This window comes from Bos grunniens, chromosome 10 (assembly GCF_055505025.1).
Source record: "Bos grunniens cultivar Pamir isolate PY7600 chromosome 10, Bosgru_T2T1.0, whole genome shotgun sequence".
NCBI classification, from domain to species: Eukaryota; Metazoa; Chordata; class Mammalia; order Artiodactyla; family Bovidae; genus Bos; species Bos grunniens.
In genome coordinates, this window is record NC_141174.1 from 31,930,952 (window position 1) to 31,950,157 (window position 19,206).

At 42.9% G+C, this 19,206-nt stretch overlaps 1 protein-coding gene and 1 long non-coding RNA gene across 10 annotated transcripts in view; one reads left to right on the forward strand and one right to left on the reverse strand.

The window, feature by feature from the left end:
* DAAM1 (dishevelled associated activator of morphogenesis 1) overlaps nt 1-12,942 on the reverse strand; it is a 182,812-nt gene extending 169,870 nt beyond the window's left edge. For 4 of the 8 annotated variants that reach the window (XM_086320447.1, XM_086320442.1, XM_086320454.1 and 1 more), the window contains exon 1: nt 12,843-12,942. The gene's annotated coding sequence lies outside the window, so the exon portion shown is untranslated. Of the gene's footprint in view, nt 1-11,315; nt 12,274-12,695 lie in introns of those variants that run through there. The other 4 variants (XM_086320450.1, XM_086320444.1, XM_086320449.1 and 1 more) reach the window with 3 other exon arrangements.
* Nucleotides 11,395-18,562, forward strand: LOC147364260 (uncharacterized). 2 transcript variants are annotated; one of them, XR_015134256.1, is made up of 5 exons: nt 11,395-11,533; nt 12,393-13,534; nt 15,497-15,636; nt 16,250-16,326; nt 17,943-18,562. It is a non-coding gene; the product is annotated as an uncharacterized LOC147364260 (long non-coding RNA). The 2 variants fall into 2 exon arrangements; XR_015134255.1 differs by lacking the exons at nt 15,497-15,636; nt 16,250-16,326; nt 17,943-18,562 and having other exon boundaries at nt 12,393-15,155.
* The last annotated feature ends 644 nt before the right edge of the window (nt 18,563-19,206 follow it).

Here is a 19,206-nt window from a genome sequence, read left to right on the forward strand (position 1 = left end):
GCATCTTGAAAAGGAGAGAATAACTTTCACAAGTTATCTCAGTACAGTCTACCAAAATATAAAAAACTCGAATTCAGTTCACTTTAGTCGCTCAGTTATGTCCAACTCTTTGAGACCCCATGAATCGCAGCACGCCAGGCCTCCCTGTCCATCACTCACTCCTGGAGTTCACCCAAACTCTTGTGCATAGAGTCGGTGATACCATCCAGCCAACTCATCCTCTGTCGTCTCCTTCTCCTCCTGCCCCCAATCCCTCCCAGCATCAAGGTCTTTTCCAATGAGTCAACTCTTCGCATCAGGTGGCCAAAGTATTGGAGTTTCAGCTTCAGCATCAGTCCTTCCAATGAACACCCAGGACTGATCTCCTTTAGGATGGACTGGTTGGATCTCTTTGCAGTCCAAGGGACTCTCTAGAGTCTTCTCCAACACCACACTTCAAAAACATCAATTCTTCTGCGTTCAGCTTTCTTCACAGTCCAACTCTCACATCCATACATGACCACAGGAAAAACCATAGCCTTGACTAGACAGAGCTTTGTTGGCAAAGTAATATCTCTGATTTTTAATATGCTATCTAGGTTGGTCATAACTTTCCTTCCAAGGAGTAAGCGTCTTTTAATGTCATGGCTGCAATCACCATCTGCAGTGATTTTGGAGCCCAAAAAAATAAAGTCTAACACTGTTTCCACTGTTTGGCCATCTATTTCCCATGAAGTGATGGGACCAGGTGCCATGATCTTAGTTTTCTGAATGTTGAGTTTTAAGCCAACTTTTTGACTCTCCTCTTTCACTTTCATTAGGTTCCATGTATTAGGTAATGCACACTATACCACACATAAAAGACTTATCCTTTTCATAAATTCAAAGTTGTGGAAAACAAAATATTCATATCAAAACAGATACAAACAAAAAAATGAAAAAAGAGCAGTGCATTTAACCACCCAGCCATCCAGGCCAGCACACCTTTGCAACTATAACCACATTTCCCAAACACAAGGATCTTGTGTTCCTAGCAGTTTTCAGTCCTGGCTAAATATCAGAATTACCATGGGAGCTTTAAGAATCCTGAAGATTGGGCCCAAATCCTAAATTTACTGAATGAGAATCCCTGGGCATCTCATTTAAAAAAAAAAAATACATTTTTAAAGGTTACATTCCATTTACAGTTATTACAAAATACTGGCTATATTCCCCATGTTGTACACACATCCTTGCAGCCTGTCTTATACCCAATAGTTTGTACCTAATACCCACCCACCTTTATATTGCCCCTCTATCCCTCTCCCCACTGGTGATCACTTGTTTTCTACGAGTCTTGCTTCTTTTTTGTTATATTTAATAGTTGTATTTTTTACAGTCCACAAATAAGTGATATGATAGAATATACTTCTCTGACTTATTTGACTTAGCATATTACTGTCTTCCAAGTCATCCATGTTGCTGCAAATGGCAAGTTCTTTTTTATAGTTAAGTAGTATTCCATTATATATATACACATCTTCTTTATCCGTGTCCAGCTGTTGATGGACACTTAGGTAGCTTCTCTATACTGGCAGTCCTAAACAATGCTGCTACAAACACTGGGGTACATGTATCTTTTCAAATGAGTGTTTTTGATTTTTTTCAGATATATACCCAGGGGTGGAATTTCTGGGTCATATAGTACTTCTCTTTGTTTTTTTGAGAAACTTCCATACAGTTTTCCACAGTGGCTGCATCAAGTCACATTCCCACTAACAGTGTACGAGAGTTCCTTTTTCTCCATATCCTCACCAACATTTGTTTTTGTGGTCTTTTGATGACAGCCATTCTGAAGGATGAGAGGTGATACCAAGGCATTTCTTTAAACCACCATGGAGAATTATGATTCCCAACCAGGATACAGAACCAACAGTGTTTAGGAAGAGGCATGGATCCCTTTAGAAGTCCCGCCTACCCCTCTAAGAAGAGACTTGATGGTTTATGTTTTAACTGAAACTGTGTGCTTCCCTAAGCATTATCGCTGGATTAGTTGCTCAAGGACTGAGCTTGGATTGGTTAATTAAAACTTCACAACACTCTCCCTCTGTACACTGAAACTTGGCCAATGTTTTTCTGGGAGACAAGGCAAGTTTAAGTGTTGCCAAAGCCCGTTTTTGAGTCAAGTTTTACAAACATTCTTTTTTGAGGGAGAGGGAAAAAAGAGGGGTGGGGGACATCAGTCTGCTGCTAGTTCCTTTCAGAGCTCTTCCCTGACTGCTGATTTGAGATAAACTGTTATTTTTTAAAAGCTTTATTTTTTTTTTAAAGCATCTTGGTCTTTGACTTTTTCTTTCCCCAAAGCCTCATCATCTTCATCCACAGATCACTTTACTGATCCACCAACACAAGCTATGTATTACAGAGTTGTTTGCGCGCTAGTTCTGGGGGGCTTGCCCTGACCCAGCATCAGTGCCTCAGAGCCCCCTGTTGTGACCAAGGACATGTCCTTAAACTATGGCTGGCCTCCCAGGCAGTGGTCATGGAAGAATGAAGAAGCGACCTCAAAGGGTCTGATTCACTGACCTTTTTACCCTGTTCTAACCAACTACCCCCACTCCTGGAAAAAAAAAAAAAACAGCACGGTAGCTCAGTTTCCCAGATGAATTCTGATTTATCCTTAAATATCCAAGCCTGGTCCAATGTTTAAAATTCCCAGGCCATCCAAAATCTGCCAACTGACTCTCAACCGGACCCAGTTTTGCTCCCCAGGGTACATTTGACAACATCTGAAGACATTTTTGGTGTCATAACTGCGGGAAAAGTTGCTACTAGTGAGTAGAGGCCCAGGACACTAATGAACATCCTTCACACACAGTACAGCCCCCAACAACAAAGAAGGATCCTGCCTAAAATGCCAATAGTGCTGAGATTAAGCGGAGAAGACAATGGCAGCCCATTCCAGTACTCTTGCCTGGAAAATCCCATGGATGGAGGAGCCTGGTAGGCCGCAGTCCATGGGGTCACTAACAGTCGGACACGACTGAGCGACTTCACTTTCACTTTTCACTTTCATGCACTGGAGAAGGAAATGGCAACCCACTCCAGTGTTCTTGCCTGGAGAATCCCAGGGACGGGGAGTCTGGTGGGCTGCCGTCTATGGGGTTGCACAGAGTCGGACACAACTGAAGCGACTTAGCAGCAGCAGCAGCAGCAGCTGAGATAAGAAACCCTGGATTGGGTCATTTGCCAGCCCACAGAGCCTCTTACTGCAATTTAATTTGGTTTAAAATGGGGATTGAAAACTCAAACGCCTTCAGGGTCCAAGGAGGTTAAAAAGTATCACATGAACCGGAGTGGTCGTATATGAGGCACTAGGGTTCGGTGAAGCCAGTGACAATCAGAATATAAATGTTAACTAAAGTTATTCCATTTTTAAAAATGATGTTGTGCTGGCCAAATAAAATATGACTGTTGGCTGCATCCATCCTGTGTGCCAATGGTGGTAATCAAATTCTAGTTCAAAGAGATGATCGACTTAAAGAGAACTTGATGGTCACTCAAAGACACCACAGTCTTGCCTCATCCCTTATTATGGAATTTCCTAAGCCCCCAGCCTGGGGAAGACTAGAGGCTGCTCAGTTAAGGAGATTAGACTAGAGATCAGACCTCGAGGGTTTAGCTTCCAGCCAAGAAGAGGGTTTCAGAAACATTGCGCTGAGGACAGGGACTAAGGTTGGAAACTCTGAAAGTAAGAAAACAGAGGTCCCCCTCGCTGATCTCCATTCTAGGGGAACCCAATGGACATTATATCAACATCACACAACACCATGTGAGGTCATTATGTTAGGATGAATTCGTTCTCATAAAATTTTAGAATTTTCGCATTGTTTCACAGGTGAGGAAATAGAGGCCCAGGAAAGTTTAAAGGAACTACCAAGATTACCCAAAACTGAACCTAAAATCAAATGGTGTTTCTTTTTCCTCTGTGCAATTGCCAAGCAGCAACCAAAAGAAGAAGAGATTTCATTCAAGGTGTCAAACGTGTTTCTAAACTCACAACCAACATAAAGAAGTTAGACATAGGTGTTACACTTTCTCAGCATCATCTCCTTTCCCTATTAGAAAAATCATTAATCCTTTCGCCCACAAGCCATCATTTTAATATCTCTTTTCCCTGTAATGGAAGTATTTAAAGCAGGTTAAATCATTCCAGCCCTCCTTTCAGATCAAATTGGGAGAGAGGACAGCCAAGTCAGCAATTCGAGCACAAGAAGGAAGCCCCAGTCTCAACAACCCCGTGCGGATGCGTGCTTTCTGCTGGAGGAATTCCTGACCTGAGGAGACAGTATAAACAAAGGCAATCCAGAGGGAAACAAATGATAAGATAAGTGAAGCCCAATAACTCCCTCTATCCTCCCTTCCACCTACTTCCCCCAACTTGTTCCATCAGAAAAACAATCTGAGCTTGGGAGAATTACAACATAAGCCATCTCTTCTCTGCTGCCACACATCTCTTCTCTGCTGCCACACATCTCTTCTCTGCTGCCACACATCTCTTCTCTGCTCCTACTTAATTCTAAGTAGGAGGTTAAGGGGCAAGGCCCTTTATAAGGTCGGTGAATGTGTCTCCCCTGGTATGGAACCTGGCCACAGAGGATCACGGTCTCCCTTAGCCCACAGGGAAGCTGTGAGAGAAAAACCGGCAAAGAAGTAGGTCACTGGTCCTTCAGACTCAAATTACAATCCAAGGAGTATAGTAGAAAAAGGTGGCGTATGGAAGAAAGGTAGCTTCAGTCACAGTCTGTAAAGAAACTGGGTCAAACTAAAAAAAAAAAAAAAAAAATACATGCACACACACATATATTCCTTAGCAGAAACTAAGAAAATGTGAACCAAGGCAGCCTCGTGCCTCCTCAATGAATGTCAAGCCCTAAATGGGTCATAGAGGTTTTCTGCTGCTGCTGCTAAGTCACTTCAGTCGTGTCTGACTTGGTGTGACCCCATAGACGGCAGCCCACCAGGCTCCCCTGTCCCTGGGATTCTCCAGGCAAGAACACTGGACCAATCCAATTTCTACTCTTGATTTTAAAATACAAAAATATAATAAAAGGCCTTTGATTCAACATTCTGAGGATACAATGCAGCCTTAGCTACTGGCCTCAATTCCAGCAACATTCATTCCAGACTCTCTCTGACTTTAAGTCTGAATGACCACTGAGTGCTGAGCAGGGAAAGGAGCACCTCTAAGGCAAATAAGGTTGCCACACACAGATGGAACAGGAGCAGAAATGTTGTTTCTTTTCCCACCATCATCCTAAATCAAACAGCCACCACTAATACAGAGTAACTATAGCAGCATTTATTTTTTAATTCCTAAATCCTTTACCTTGACCCAAACCATATATTACATTTTCTATATCCACCATTTCACTAACTTTCAAGAATCAGAGAATGCACCAATGACCTCTAAATGGTCTAATTTGTCCATTTCATTTCCTTTTTACAATAAGTTTTGTAGTAAATTCTCAAGATTTAGAAGAGTCCCTAGTCTAACCCTTTGTCACAGAACTAGGTACTAAATTAACTTGTGTCTAGACATCTCACTGCTCAGTTTTACCAAAACTCTATGCAACAAATATAAATTTGAGCCTAGACGCATGTGAACAATCTAGTTCACCAGGTGAATGATTCTGGCCATGATCCTTCACTCTTCTTCCAGGGTACAAATCTGCAAAAGCTTTATGGGAGAAGAGCAAAGCCCAGAAAGGGCACCAAAGCACGCACTAATGACTGCGGTCACACCCCTAAGAAAGGGAAAAGATGATGGCTGTGTTTTAGGAAGCTGCCCCTATTCCTGACCCACTCTTCACAGGAGGACACCTGTCAGAAGCAGAAACATAGTTCCTTGGCAAATTGCCAGTGAAGCCCTGCCTCTAACTTATGGGGTCTGGAAAACACTAAAACCCTCATCAGTTCATTTTCTAATATGGGACCATCATCGCCCTTAGTGATGAGGGCTATATGCTGATATATCCACAGGGTCTATCCACTGTCTAGTCTCCTTTGTGACCAGGAGAACAAAGAATTAAAAAAAAAAAAAGTTCCTAGGATTACAGGTGCAGTTGGTGGCTCCAAGAACAGGCAAAACTAACTCATGCCCTTGACATGGCTTGTACATCACTAACAAAATGAGCTTAGCCAGTAAGCCAGAATATGAGAACTTATCTCAAAAAACAGAAGATGGGCATCTGCATTGCCCAGATAATACCCAAAGCTCAGATCTAGACTATCTACACTTGGAAATCTAAATTCAGACACTCCATCAGATGGGCAATGTTTGCCAATCATACAGCAGGTTTGTTTCCTACCACTGCCCTCCCCCCCCGCCCCAGAAATAAAGATGACAAAGACCAGTTTAATAGGTGACCCTAATTGTGTGCCCAGCAGAAACGGGAACCTTCAACTCTGATCCTGGTGCAATTTATGGAACAGAAAGAGCTCGGGCTATTAGTAAAGGTGAATGACATACTTAGGAAACCTAACAAGGTGAATTTTAAAAATTCTTCTGAAATTAATGTCTGTTGAATGAATATTATGTTTGAGCAGCTTAAGGGCTAACAAGCCTTTTGTTTTCATTTTCCTTTCCTGGCAATATGCTGTTAGGGCCTAACTTCCCTATTATTTCCCTAAATGACACAATTTGTATTTTATTCAATAGTCTTCATTAAATATTGTCAACGTGGCAAAATATCCAGTGTTAAGCCAGAAGAGATCTATTGTAAGTCAGGAAATCACACCAACATTGGAAATTGAACTTACTTCCCTAGTTTTTCCACATTTAATTCACAATAGTGGCTATGGTTTAAAAGAACTGCAATTGTATATTTGGCACCAAATTTGCTCCACTGTAAAAATAAGCCTCTTTTCTAAGGTGAGGGTTCGGAAAAAGGCTTAATATCTAAGCATGTGTGCTAAGTTGCTTCAGTTGTGCCTGACTCTGTGACCCTATGGGCAGTAGTCCGCCAGGCTCCTCTGTCCATGGGATTCTCCAGGCAAGAATACTGGACTGGGTTGCCATGCCCTCCAGGGGATCTTCCTGACCCAGGGATTGAACCCACGTCTCTTAGGTCTCCTGCACTAGCAAGCAGGTTCTTTATCACTAGCACCACCCGGGAAACCCATCTAAGGATAACCAACATTAGATGACATGTTTGACTACTGCTCAAGTTTTCATTATTTTCTTTTCAAAAGAGCTTTCACCATAAATATTAAAAGACAACAGGGAGTTGGGAAGCTAAGAAATTATGGGAGTCTTAAATCTCAAAACAGTGAGTGAGAAGGGCTTTCTTCAGATAAAAGATTCAACCCACTGAAAAGTTATCTCAGGTAACAAGAGGGTTTAACGCACATAGATTCAGAGATGGCAGGTAAAAGCATTTCCTTTTTCAAATAATTTGCCAATCATTCACAAAGCAAAAAGGAGAGAGTTCAAAAATTCTTATCATTCAAATACACAAATGCAACATTCCTAATCTCATGTAACATTTTTTGTTCCAGAAAATCAGACTCTAAGAAACTTTTAAGTCAATAGGCAGTTTTAGTCTCAATCGACCTTATTTACTGTCATTGACCCCCGCACTGTTTCTAAATCAAAAGACACAAAGGAAGTTGTGACTCCTCCTACTCAGTGGAGAGAAAACCGGAGGCAAGGCAATAATGTGTGTGCGAGTGTGCGTGCAAGGGGGGAGGGGTGGAGGTAAAGAATTAGAAGCCTGGGTCCCTAATCGGGTCTGGCAGTTACTAGCTGTGTGAGTTCAGTGAGTTTGTGAACTTCTTCATGCCTCAGTTTCCTCAACTATAACACGGTGATAACAGTACCTACCCACTACAGCTGTGAAAGAGGCCATGGTAAAGCTCAAGAAAAGTATTAGGAAAGGCCTGACCCCAGCTTAGCACCTCACATTGCTTGACTGTTAGTATCACATTAGCTGTGACTATTTTTGGCTGTGTGGTCAGGCTGAGGGCTCTTAAGGAGGAAGGTGCCACGGATGGTTGTGAAAATGGAGAGCGAGGCAGGGAAGGCTTCCCAGAAGCTGGAACTGAGAGGGCAAGGAGAATTCAGATGCTCAGATGAGGGGAGCCATCATTGCAGAAAGTCATAGATGGGATAAAAGCCAGGAGTACTTAAACATCCACAGGGACAATAAGCTCACCAAGGCTGAGGGTGTATTTGGTGACCTCAGATTAATGGGCAGGGGTGGGGCAGGCTCTATGTGCTCGTTGGTATGCTCCTAGGATTTAATCAAATCATTTTTAGACATGTGTCCCGTGAATGCAAACTCATTCCAACATGCTTATTTCTCTGTTTTTGGAACAGTGGAGATGCCAGAAAATACAAAGGTAAACACTTTTTTTTTTTTGCTGCGGAAATAGTCTGCTAGAGTGGAATGTAGGTCACCCAGATCCACTTGCATCTCATCTTCAACTGTCCCTCTTTCAGTGGGGCCACGGAGTAGCAGCTTGAAGGAAGGGAGAAGAGGGGCACTTCAGATCCATCCTTCAACTCCAATCTATCAACCCCTCAACCACTCCAAGCACATCCTTCAAGAGAGGTATCCTTGGACAGCCAGCCCCAGCCTGCCCCACCAACCTACAGACACAGTCCTCCTTACAAGTTCTGAAATATTACAGAACTTGTAATATAGCAGTTGCCTCTAAACTGTGCTCTCAAATAGACCAAACTACTATGATCTGATGCTCTAAGTGTTTAAGATACATATACTCACTTAAAAGATTCCCTCCATTACCAAGTTGATACCAAAATAAGTGACAGGAGCCCACATTCCTTATCCAAAGGAAAAAAAACCACAAAAAAGGACTTTTGTTTTGACTGGGGCCACCTATAGAGATTAAACAAGTTTGCTATCCTAAATGGGCAAAGTTGCTTTGTTTCCTGCAATACTAGAATAGACTTAACACTTAGAAATGCCAGGGGCATGATGCGAAGCCAGGGAGGGCCCCCACAGAAGTTACCACCTCTGTGATTATTTCCTGAACCAAACACCTAAGGATATCAATGGTACCAAGTTTTGTTGGAAAAGCTTGTTCCCCCTGATCCAACAGCTGTAAGTTTTTAAGTAATTTCACAGAAGACCTCAAGATTCTCAAGCCAAAGCCACTCTTTATACAATTCCCCAAATATTTACAAAATGAAACACTTTCAGTCTTAACTATGTTTTATTTGTAAACACCTTATTTGTTCTGATGACCACAGTATCAACAGTAAAAGCAGCCTTTTAAACAAAGTAGCTCAAATAAAACCACACACAGAGAGACACACCAATTCTTAACACCCAGAGGCGTGTCCACAAAGCAAGAAAGTCAGGATTCAAATTCCTTGGCACTTACTCACTGAGCTCCTGTAAGCACCACCCAAGGACATGGCCCACTGCAACCTCTTTACTATCACATCTCCTCACTCATTTACACTTCTGAAAACCCACAGAATGCAAATTACTGGACGATAACTGAATGCTACAAATACTGGGCAAATGTCTTTACCCTGTTCTCCTCTCATATCAGCAGTCTGAATAACTTACCCTGTTCATAGAATAATGCCACCCCAGATAAGCGAGCTATTGTCCACCTTTCTACCTAATGGTGCTTCTGGGGGGTCACTCATGGCCTAGTAGAAGTCTCTAGGTATCTTTGCCTTGGTCTCTCTCCCTATTTTCCTGTTGTACACCTCCTGGGAAAGTTATCTGGGCCAAGGACAGTACAACAGAGAGAAATTGAGAAATGTCTGATTTGGGGTAATAAGAAGTGTATTAAGAATTATGGGGGTGGGGGGTAGTCTGTGAGAGAACATATCCCAAAAGCAAACAGTTACAATTCAATTATTTCAAACACTTGGAAGGCCTTTTTATGCCTCAAGTCACATGCTGCACAGGAGTTCTGGTTTACGCTGAGATGAAACTGCTTGACAGAAAACTAAGGACTGTTACAACTGGTGACAAAACTATCAGTGGAAAGAATATAGATCTTGGATCTCCAATCGTGTTCTACAAATACTTATAAAACACCTGCCAATGGCCAAACACTGCTTTAATTGCTGGATAGGCAGGGATAGATTAGACAAAGACTCTGCTCTCAAAAGACCCTCTGAGTGGGAAAAACCCACAAACGGTGGGATTGTTAACAGCATTACAGGGAATCAAGAAGTGAGATAATTGAAGGCAATTGTAGTTTGTAGTGAAATATCACTGCAGTGAAATTTCTGATACTCTTTCCTCATGGGGATGTAACCACCTACTTAAAACCAGATGATGAATGTCAACCGCCTGGCACACAGCATCCCCAAGCATTCACCTGCACGTGAATGCACATGCATTGATGCTAACAGATATACACATACCCCTTAATTGCAATATCTGTGATAATACACTACCGTATGAAATGAAAGCAGAAGGTAAGCAAAATGTATAGCTCAATTACTCTTAATGCAATTAAATTACCAATAACTGCATTCAACGAGAATCTAAAAAGTCAAAACCTAAACAATTCTACAATAAAAAGATAAATAGACATCCAGGTACTGGGATAATAGTAATAACAGTAGAACTAATATTATAAATACTAATATAGCTGCTTTGCCCACTTTGAAGGATTACCATGAGACCCAGGCTATTTTGCTATACAAGTAGGGCTCAGATATTAACCCGATGTCACAGTGTCAAAAGCTGGGCTTAAATTCTCATCTTCAGATTTCTCTGAAAAAAATAAAAGATGACGAACAACTCCTTCCTAGAGTCACAAGACTTTATACTGAAATCAACTTTAGGAAACACTCTATGCTGCTTTCCCCAGGTCAACAATGACTGAGGTCCCCAGAGGCAGAGGGTTCACCCCAGAATGGGGAAGCCAGTAATGCCAGAGCAGAACTCAGGCTTCCTAGATCCCAACCCTCTCAAGGATCTGAATCCTCTAGGCAGGCTTTTAGATTTCATTAGAAACACATGGGATAGCAGTGACTTCCAGAACTCAATTTCAGTCATTACTTGTCCCTAGAATTGCACTTAGGGCAAACTGAGGACCTTTACTGGTAGCCAAGGAGCTCTCTTCACGCATGACAGAGAACTCCCTCCTTGAGAAAGCTGTTCCCAACACTGTTACATATGTTATTAGGAAAATGAAGCAGCTAGAGTGAAAGAGTAAGGAGATCTTTTGGTTGTAATTTTCGGAGTCTGCCTTAGGACAAAGGCTCTTAACAGCTTTTTCTGGGGATGGAGCTGGAGAGACCACGTATGGGCTTGACAGAGGGAAAGGGGTCTAAAAATTGTATTCAGGCTACTTACAGGGAATAGAGAGAGCCCAGGACTGTGAAACCGGTGACCAGGAGAGAGCAGCTGGGCCCAGGGCGAGCATCTGACCACACCTACTGGCCACGCCCTCCCAGCTGCCCGCAGGGCCACGACGAATTGAAACAGCAGTGGGAGCAGTTAAGATTCCGACGGCAGGAGTCGCCATGGCAACAGGATTCGTCTTGCAGGCAAACTCCGCTTCAATTCACCAGGTCCTTCCCGAGCCTCGGGAAACTACTAGCTCAACGGGAGCAAAACGGTCATGGGTGGCATTTACTCTTAATGCTCTCCTTGAGCATCCTGGAGATGGGGGGCGAAGGGTGAGGGGCTCGGTAGTGAACGACGGTTGGAGTGTATTCGATTCCTGGGTCCACTAAAATATTTTATAGGCACGAGAGGCAGAATACCCCAATCGCAGGCTGAGAGCAACTTGAGAACAGAGCCTTTAGCAAAGGTTTGATGAATGAGTAAGAGAAAGGATAAGGCTGCTAGGGAAAGGAAGTCCAGAGGACTTTATTATATAGAGTTCTTGGGCTTCGCACACGTCTCCATGCGAATCACAAGCAGTTGGATTTTCATCACTAGCTGGGAAAACCGATTGCCCAGCCCTTCTGTTCCACTGCGACTCGTATCGTTAGATTATTCAACTCTCCCCACCGCTTTACCACGGCCCAGGCAGCGCTCAGGGCAGACTCTTCGTCCTAGCTCAAGTGCTCCTGGTCGAGGGAGCCATCAGTGCAAGGGGCACCAAGGTGTGCCCTACCCAAAGGGACGGGGGGCTGGATCGCCCTGTGGCGCCTCGAACCCGGTCCGCAGGCTGCGCAGCCTCCCCTCGCCGCTTTCCGCAAACACCCCTCGCTCCTTCCGCAACGTGGGTTTCCCTCCTCTTTCTCGTTTGAGACCTTGAGCTTCCAACTTCGCCTAAATTACAGTCACCCCATCTCTTTCCAATGAGTCTTGAGGCGAGGGTACCCGGGATAGCGGGGGTTCTGCTGAGACGCGAACGAGTAAATGAGTCTCGCCTCTTCGGTTACCACTCTAACAAGCCTACCTCGGGATTCTCCCTTCCAGAGCCTCCCGGGCCAGCAACTCCCTACAGTAGCAGTGCCCGAAGCACCCAGCAGAGGCCAAGAGCCCCAGAGCCCCAGCGTGTCAATGGCAAGGCGGCGAGTGGTACCCTGCTGGCTCTCTCGGCATCCAAGCGCCTCAGAAAGAAAGAAGGGAGGCAACTCCGTCCTCGGGGAGCCTTCCCCCGGGCTCGCCTTGCTTTGAGCCGCGCTTGCAGCCATTTTCCCAAACCCAGCTTGGCAGCTGGGAGCTGTCTAGGTCCTGTTCCCACCCAGACCCAACCTGAAGGACGGGTTTAATATTTACCTACTGGCCCGGGAGCTCCGGGAAGGCAGCGGGAGGGCGCGCTGCGAACCCAGCACCGGGCCGCGAAGAAGCGCGCCCACCCCCGCGCCACCGCGCGGTGCCTCTTAATGAATGAGTGCGGAGGGCGACGCGGCACGTCCCCCTTACCTGAGCAGCCCCTGCATGCTGAAAAGGCGGCTCTGCGCTCCGGGTACAATGGGATCCGGTTAAACAGTTTCCTCCACAGCCGCTCGTAGGTTACCAACTCGCAGGTGACATCACCCTCTCCTCGCCTGATAGGATACAATGTGGCGCCCACTGCGCATGGACTCCCGGGCCGGGCCCGTGTACTCCTGGGAATCGTAGTTCACACTCCACAAGCAGAGCCTGGATAGCTACGCTCCTGAGGTTCTGGAAACTACACTTCCCAACAAACTCCGGACCCTCTTCGTCCCCGCCCCTATTCCCGCCCACTCCGGGACCCGCCCCCTCCCCGCCCTCCAGCCTTGCTGTAGTAGCGGTGGTCGCTCAGGAGCCGAGTTGCAGGCTGCGCGGGCAAGAGTTGGGGGGGAAGCTCCCTGAGGTCGTGTCCTTTGACTTGACCTCCTCTAGGCCCCGTGCGGTCTCTGAGGGACCAGCGGGGTCCAGGCTACTGCACATCAGCCAGGCAACTCTGATCAACCCAGCTCTATTGGCCCCAGCTGGGAAGAGATTAAGCCTTTCACTGTCTTCCCTCTGCGCAGCAACTAATGAATAGGACACTCTGGTTTCTGGGTTAAATGCGGTCCTGGAATTCCCCAAGTCCCGGACGATGAAGGACGCTGACCCCGAAGGAAAGAAATCTCCTCGTGCCCCACTTGGTACAAATCACCTGCCTTCTCTTTCCTTCTCCCATTTAACGGAGTCAGGGTGACCAGCCAGAACTCGGGGAACAGCTTAGTCGGCTGAGCTGACAGAATAACGCAGGGTGTCAGTAATAAAAAAATGCAGTGTAACAGACTAGATAGTCGCCGCAGCCCTCCGTCAGGGAGGCTGCTGCTGCTGCAGAGACAATACTATCGCGCAGCCATGCTTTTGTTCTTCTCTGCAGCAGACTTCCCGCTCTCATGGCTCTGAATTCACAGGAAGACAACATCCTTGCCTGAAGTTTTAATAAATAACACATATGTATACATGTACTCTTAAATGCACACACTTTCCCCTCAATTTATATACCATACTCTTCAAATTTTTGTACGACTTCAGCCAAACAACACATCATGCTGTTCAGGAATTACTGTGATATTAATAACCTATATGTTTAATTAAAAGTAAGCAAAAGGTATGTAGAATTCTGAACCTTCAGGAAATTTTTATTTTTAATATGTATTTTTTTCCATGGCACTTTACATTACTCAATGATCACCAAACGTTATGAAAAATTAACATTGAGAGCAAATCTCTAGGTGTCTTTTTAAATGAAAAAAAAAAAAATCAATACATCCAGTTATTCCAGTTGTAAAGGTAAATTGTAATGACATTCAATATCTTAGTCACATTTAAGAATTAGTGCACACCCCTGTTTCCACTAGCAGAATGTCTAGAAGACCACGGTTTGTGGGGAGAACAAAAAAAAAATTCACAAAATTTCAAACAATTCTCTACCTAATTGTTGGTGAAAGTCTTATCACTCTTATTTTCTCATATCATTGTGCAAGAATAATGGGGTTCAGGAGAAAAATATTCATGGAACTAATTGAGAATCTCAGGAAAGAGAAATGTTTTGTTTTTCTGAGGGAGAGATTCTAGCACTAAATTTTGATTTTCTTTTAACAAGCCAATTTCTTACACCAGACACATTTTTCTCCACTGAAGGAAGATGACTTTGAGTATTGCTCTCCTGTTCTGAGCTATTCCACCCATTCCAAATATTGTTTTAAATGGAACCTAGACAATACAAATGTTCCATTGGCCAACAGATCAAGAGTACAATCAGTGATATTCTAGCTAATGGGTAGACTTAATGTATTGAAGTTCATTGTGGGGAAATATTCAGAAAGAAACTTGACCTGGGAGGATTCTTAAAGCTCTCCCAATCTTGTCACTGTGTAAAGCTTTTAGATGGAAATATAATCATTGAGCCTGAAATTTATTGAGTCAAACTGGATGTGGAGATTCTTTATAAGGCAAGACTTAGCCTTACAGATAAAAGTCTATTACAGTATTGAGATATACTCTGAGGAGTAACTCTACAGGGTAAATCACCCTTCAGCAGGTTCTCTTTGGTCTTCAGTAATGAAGGAGAGGATGAAGTCTGCCTGAAGAAAAAATTCCATTCTCTATAGCAATTAATATTATAGGGATGTGCTGTATTACATATATCATTTTTCTATGTAAAGGACATCATACACACTAGATTATAAGCACAGAAATGTGTGGATATACATGTGAGTTGCCCTTACTATTAAATAGATATAAATATAGATAATAAATACTGAAAGCAAGCCATTATGTTTGGAAGCATTTTGCTATGTGTGATGAATTTGAACTGATCCCTGCACACTATTTCATTGGTAACCAGGGGAAACAAAGATGGCTCTTCAGCATCAGAAATGCAATCTGTGGATCTGGAACCAGAGGAAGCTTAACAGCATCTATGCAGACAGAAAGGAAACCCACCCCCCGCCCCAACACACACACACACATTCACATAAACTCATTGTGTGTGTTTGTATTTCTTTCTAGATAAAATATTCTCATCAGCCATCAGAAACACCCACTCTGTGTAGCTTAATTTATGCTCTCAAATGAGTTTTTTAAACTTTTTTCTTTTCTTTTTAAAGGACTGCTATTATTTCAGAATGATCTTATGAAAGGCTGCGTCTTGTCCAATAATCATTACCTATTAATTAAGAACCCACAGGACCACGGAGAATAGATTTAATTGACCATCTACAGAAGAAGGAAAGGGAAAGGCACCCTGGTATGTTTTGCTCATCATTCAGAATATTTTCTCTCGGTAATGGTTACAAGGTTTTATTCTAAATGCTGGGTTTTAGATAAGGGAGGAAGTGAGATATCAACAGAGAAAGAATTTGAAGTTTGTAGCCCTGCATGTGTTTTCACACAATAGCTTGGTGTTTTGCAACAATTGAGGTTGGGTATAAGTCCAGGTTTGGGATCTTGCCATTTTGCCACTTTTGAGCTATGTGACTTTCTTTCATGTTGCTATTTTCTCTGAGTTTCAGTTTCCTTATTTTTCAAATGGAGCTAATGGTAAACTTACTTCACAACATTTTTTTTAGCGATTGGGTAAGACAGATAAAAACACTTTTCAAATTGAAAATAACTATACAAATGCCAGTTCTTGTTATTATTTGCAATTTTCTCCTGACGGTTATTTCAGAAATGTCAGCCCTAATTATGGAACAAGTTAATAAGAACCTAGTTAATTATTAGAAATTATACAGTATGCACATATTATTTCAGTAATTTGCCAGTTGGCAAAATGTTCTTTGAGTAAAAAAATATGAAATCCACATTAAACAGTGCTAGCCCTCAGCTTGCTTTCTTATACACACCTTGTCCTTACACAGCATCCAGCTAATTTCTGTATCCCAGGTCGTCTTCCCCGAACTTCCCAGCCAGGAGAAGCACTGCTGGAAGACCGAAGGTAGGAGGAAGGGAGAAGACAGGGTGTTTCGTTACCACCACAAAGTTGCACTTGGGTGATGTTTCTGGCAGCTGCAGCAGCATTTTCCACTTTGGACTGGTTCACCGTGGTTCCAGCTTCTTGCAGGTCACTGTGCCTTTGTTAATGCCATCTTCTCCAATTGTACCTCCAGCCTACTGGTGGGGGTAGCTTCCTGCTGTTGCTAATCTTGTTGCCTGTTTGTCTTCTCAGACCTTCTATCACCAGTGTGACCAATTCCCTGTACTGTATTATCTGTTTTAAATGTTTAGAATGGTTTTTGTTTTTGTGGTGGAACACAACTCATATACTCATATCTTAGTTTAAGTTCTTTTAGAGGCAGGCAACAGAAACTTGCAAACAGGCCAGTTTGCAAAATAATGAAGGTATTAAGATGTATTCAAAGGATTGAACAACCGAGGCTCCACTGAAGAGCAGGAGCCAGACCAGCTCTGGGAACCCCAACAGTGGTGGTTTTGGACCTTCTTTCCAGAGCACTGCTCTAATAGCCCCCAGTCTCTGTGTCTCTTTGTTCCAGTTTTCAAATTGCTGAGAAAAACTGGTTGCCCTGTCTCAGAGCGACTGTCCCAGACTTAATTATCTACAGCAGTAATTCTTCAAGGAGGGCCCCAGATCTGCAGCATTAATGTCACCCGAGCACTTGTTAGAAATGCAAATACTAGTGCCCCACCCACAGATCTACTGGAAAAGAAACTGTAGGGCTGGGCCCCACAGTCTGTGTTTTGATACGTCCTCAAGCCTATTCTGACACTCAATGACAGTTTTCAAGCCATTTGTCTATAGCAAAGATTACAAGATCGTGTGGCTCAGATGTGATTACTCAGGACCTATCCCTGTGTGTCTGGGAGTCTTCCCAGAGAGGAAGCAGTGTTGTGAACTTGGCCGCCACCCCTAAGAGGCGTCAGGGGAAGCTGGTAAATCTGTCAAGATCTTAAGGGTAAATTTTGATTCTTCCTGAGGGAGAGGACTTTGTAGCATTCTGAACCAACTTAAATCAATTTATTCACTGCAGAGGCATTTGAAAAAGATTCGTTTCACTCTGAGAATTCAGAAAAGCTGAAAAACCAGCACTGGGGCAGGACAAGGGGGATGGAATCTTATAAAAAATCTAAGAATACTAACAATAACGTCAGACCATAGTAACAGAAGATATGAAAATAGTTCCAGTAACTCAAATTCTCTCCACTGCAGTCTCATCTGAACAGTTCCTGGGAATTCAGAAGCAAAAACTGTTTGACTCTCTTAGCTGCAATCCCGTATCACCTTCTTTATAACTGGTTTACCCTTAGTCCATCTATGAGACCTACACTTTTCAATTCTGTACCACTGGCCCCATGTGGCTATTTAAATTTATATTAATTAAAATTAAATAAAATGTAAGCCATCAGTTCCTCAGTCACAATAGTCACATTTCAAGCAATGAAGTCACACATGGCTAATGGATATCATATTGGACTCTTCGGAAACAGAGCATTCTCATCATTTCAAAAAGTCCTATTGGACACCACTGCCCTAGACTTTTACCTCACGAATTTTCAGATCATGCTGAAATCTACCCTTCCCCCCATCTTTTCCAGGTCAAATTCCAGGCAGAAAGAATGAAAAAGTGAAAGAGAAGGGGAAAAAAATCTGATTGTTCCAGTTCACCATTATAAGCCGCATCATAGTATATATCACTGCCCACCATGAAAAAGGCATTTGGCAGAACAGAAAAATGGCCAAAAATCTTGAATAGGCACGACACACAACTGCCCCCTTCCCAACATCCAAATGGTCAATAAACATATGAAAAGCTACTCAAATTAATTACCCACCAGGGAAATATAAAGACCACAATGGGGATGCTACTGCAGATTCATCAGATTGGTTAAAATTAAAAGCACTAATTATATTAAGGATTGGCAAAGATGAGAAGCAACTTAAATCTCACGTAGCCAGTGAAAGTATAAATTTGTATAACTGCTTTGAAAAACTCTTTGTTAGTAATCACCAAGAGTGAACACTCACATACTTGATATAGCCCAGCAATCCACTCCTAGAAATATACCCAACAGAATTGCTTATATACATACGTTCGTAACAAGACACATATTTCAATATTCACAGCAATGCTATTCAGCCCATGGTTGCTATGCAATGTTTGGGATATACTTATATTAAAAATGTTCTTCATTGTTTGCCTGAAATTCATATTTAACTGAGAGTTCTGCATTTTTATTTACCAAATCTGGCAATCCCATTGTATAATCTCAAACTGGAAACAGCACAATTGTTCACCAAATGTAGAATGCATAGATACATCGTGGCACAGACACATAATTAATGCTATGTAACCAGAGTCAGCAAACTTTTTGTGTAAATGGCTACATAGTAAATACTTTTCAGGCTCTGTGGGCTATATGATCTCTGTTACAACTACCCAACTCTGCCACTGTAGCTTGACAGCGGCCATAGATGTAAATTGAAGAGCACAGCTGTATTTCAATAAAACTTTATTGACAACCACAGTCAGCTGGCCTGTAAGAAATAGTTTTACAGGCTCTCCAGAAATGATAGTGAATGAGTCCTGTCTCCATGTAAGAATATGAATGAACCTCACAAAATTAACACTGAGTCAAAGAGCATATACTGTATGATTACATTTACATAAAATTCAAAAACAGGTACAACTAAGAGTGGTATGAGAGACGAAATAGTGGTACCTTCAGGAGATAGTAAGAGGAAAGAGTATGAAGAAAGTCTCTGGGATGATGGTAGTGTTCAAAATTTTTCTGAGTTATACGAGTATTTCACTTTGTGAAAATTCACCATACTGTATACTTACGTGTGTTTGTATATGTG